The sequence below is a fragment of the Pristiophorus japonicus genome, chromosome 3 (genome assembly GCF_044704955.1).
Source record: "Pristiophorus japonicus isolate sPriJap1 chromosome 3, sPriJap1.hap1, whole genome shotgun sequence".
In the NCBI taxonomy this organism is placed as follows: Eukaryota; Metazoa; Chordata; class Chondrichthyes; family Pristiophoridae; genus Pristiophorus; species Pristiophorus japonicus.
Genome location: NC_091979.1, coordinates 326,159,160 through 326,162,291, shown reverse-complemented (window position 1 = coordinate 326,162,291; position 3,132 = coordinate 326,159,160). Strand labels below are relative to the sequence as shown.

Sequence of the window (3,132 nt, the reverse complement as noted above, 5' to 3'; positions counted from 1 at the left end):
AACTGGGATTGCTTGTCCACAAATCCCTGAATGTAGCTGGCCAGTTGGAAAAGTTGGTTAAGAAGTCATATGGAATGGTAGCCTTTATTGGCAGAAGCAAGGAACAGAACAGCAAGTGGGTTATGCTAGAACTATATAAAATTCTGGTTAGGCCACAGCTGGAGTACTGCGTGCAGTTCTAGTCACCGCATTGAAGGAAGGACGTGAATACGCTGGAGAGGGTACAGAGGAGATTTACGTAGATGTTGCCGGGAGTGGAGCAACTTTGCTATGAGGACAGATTGGATAGGATGGGTTTGTTTTCCTTGGAACAGAGGAGGCTGATGGGCGACAGCATTGAGGTTTATAAAAATAGGAGGGGCCTAGATATTGTAGATTGAAAGGTTCTATTTCACAGAGTGGAGTGGTCAACAACCAGGCTGCATAATTTAAAAGTAATTAGTGTAAGGGTTAAAGGGGATTTGAAGTGAACATTCTGCAAGCAGATGTTTGTGAGGGTCTCAAACTCACTGCCTGAAAGTGTGGTGCAGGCAGAAACCTTCACCACATTTAACAAGTTCTTAGATGTGCACATGAAATGCAATAAGGTGCAGGGGTACACGCCTCAAACTGGGTATTTGTTGGCCGGTGCAGATACAATGGGCTTAAATGACTCCTTCCAAGCTGTAAACCTCTATGATTAGAAATTATCGGTTAGGATTACTTTCATGATGCAAAACGTGGCAATCAGATAATTAATGGTGTTTCCAGTGAAGAAGTGTTCGTGCAAGCTGGGGCTCGAACTCAGGAAGGTGAGATGAAGCATCTTATGAGCCTGCTGTTCGGTGTACGGGGAGCGTTGTCTCGAACGGTGGCATTTTGCAGCCCAATGAAGGGCGGCAAACCGCTGTTTGATGCTGCATTTTCCGCTTTCCGCCGGCAGCGGCTGATTGGAGAGTGTTGGAGCGGAAGTTAGGGCTTGTCCCGCTCTCAGTCACTCTGGAGCTGGGGAATAGTGATTAGTCGATGGGTTTGTTTGTGGCTTTAATTTTCTGTTGTGAAGCGTGGCGGCATGGCAGGATCCTTTAATAATCTCTCACAGCTGACCTGAATGCACGGAATGTGCAGCTTTGAGATATGGTTTCTCCAGCGTCAGGGCTGGAAACGGGAGGGAGTGAGAGACACTGTGTAGAATTTGAGAGTGTACAGAACTGCAGAGAGAAATCAGCAAATGGAACAGCATCGTGAGACACTGCACTCTGTTAATATTGAACCACTAATATGAATGATTTAATTTTATCTAATCATTAATTGAACACGTTTGCATAATGTTTCCGCCCGGTTTCGGACCGGGAATCTTGCGCGTGTTAGGCGAATGTGATAACCACTACACTACGGAAACGCTGTGGCAGAAAGACAGTGGGGAACTTAACCAGAGCTTTAACCTCAACAGCTGGACTACACTTCTGGAGCTTGTGTCACGAGAATAGAATGACGGTGCGAAATTTAGCAAGGTTCTGAGTGTGGCAGGAATTGATCCCGTGTTTCTCTGCCTTTTTCCATAGGAACAGGAGTGGCCATTCCTCAGCAGGTGGTTAGAATCTGGAATACACTGCTCTAAAGGGCGGTGGAGTCAGACTCAATCTTATCTTTCAAAACGGAGTTGGATTAGTATCCGAATGAAAAAAATTGCACAGCTGTGGGTAAATGACAAGGGAGTGAGACTTGTTGAGAGTTGGCATGGGCTCGACGGGCTGCAACCATTCCCTTATTCTTTGATTCTATAAGTTAGTGGCACATTTAATAGTGTGCATGTCAGCAGAATATTGAAAGGGACATGGATTCAGTCGGCACAACGAGAGGCATCTGATTCAGAAGATTCGGGTGCACGAAAATTCGGGTTTAATGACTTTAAAAGCATCATTTTTGTTTTGTGAAGATTCGGACAGAGAAATGTTTCGGAAAAGAATTTTTTGTTGAAAAGGGCTCAGCACTTCATCTTCTTTTTGGCTGTTAGGTCAACACTTCTTTTCGATGGTATTCTTCGAGATGGATATTTTCTTTGCTGTTTCACAATAACCAATCCCTTGCACTACAGTCTGTCTCACTGTTTCCAACGTCCCATGTAAATGTTACCAGCAAGGAACATTTTGAAACAGACTTCTAAAGCACAGTTTCCAAAATGGTTTATGGATTCAGAGGTAAAGTGCAGAGCACAGATAAGTTATTCAATTAAGGACTCTCCTTCAGTTAACATTTCTTTAGTTGTGCAAATGAAGATCATCAGTCAATTAATGATGTTTTCCCATGAAGGCAGGATAACATTTAATGATTATGCATTTTCTAAGTAAAAGCCCATGTGATTCAGGGCGAAGTGGCAAATTGGATCCAAATTTGGCTCAGAGGCAGGAAGCAAAGGGTAATGTTTGATGGGTGTTTTTGTGACTGGAAGGATGTTTCCAGTGGGGTTCCACAGTTTTCAGTGCCAGATCCATTGCTTTTATGGTATTTATCAATGATCTAAACTTGAATATAGGTGTTATGATTACGAAGTTTTCAGGTGTTATTAAAATAGGCAGTGTGGTTTATAATGAAGAAGAAAGCTGGAGACTCCAGGAAGATATCAATCAACTGATAAGGGGTTAGAGCAGTGGCAAATGGAATTTAATCCAGAGATGTGAGAGATCACGCATTTGTGGAGGGCTAACAAGGAAAGGGAATACAATTCAACTGGTATGACATTGAGAAGTGTAGAGGAACAAAGATAACTGGGATTGCTTGTCCACAGAACCCTGAAGGTAGCTGGCCAGTTGGAAAAGTTGGTTAAGAAGTCATATGGAATGGTTGCATTTATTGGCAGAAGCAAGGAACAGAACAGCAAGTGGGTTATGCTAGAACTGTATAAAATTCTGGTTAGGCCACAGCTGGAGTACTGCGTGCAGTTCTGGTCACCGCATTGAAGGAAGAACGTGAATACGCTGGAGAAGGTACAGAGGAGATTTACGTAGATGTTGCCGGGAGTGGAGCAACATTGCTATGAGGACAGATTGGACAGGATGGGTTTGTTTTCCTTGGAACACAGGAGGCTGATGGGCGACAGCATTGAGATGTATAAAAATAGGAGGGGCCTAGATATTGTTGATTAAAAGGGTC

The 3,132-nt window shown here is 43.5% G+C and overlaps 1 non-coding gene across 1 annotated transcript; it reads right to left on the bottom strand.

Annotated features, from left to right (window-relative positions):
* Positions 1 to 1,308: 1,308 nt before the first annotated feature.
* trnav-aac (transfer RNA valine (anticodon AAC)) lies at positions 1,309 to 1,381 on the bottom strand. Its single transcript has one exon. It is a non-coding gene; the product is annotated as a tRNA-Val (tRNA).
* Between the last annotated feature and the right edge of the window lie 1,751 nt (positions 1,382 to 3,132).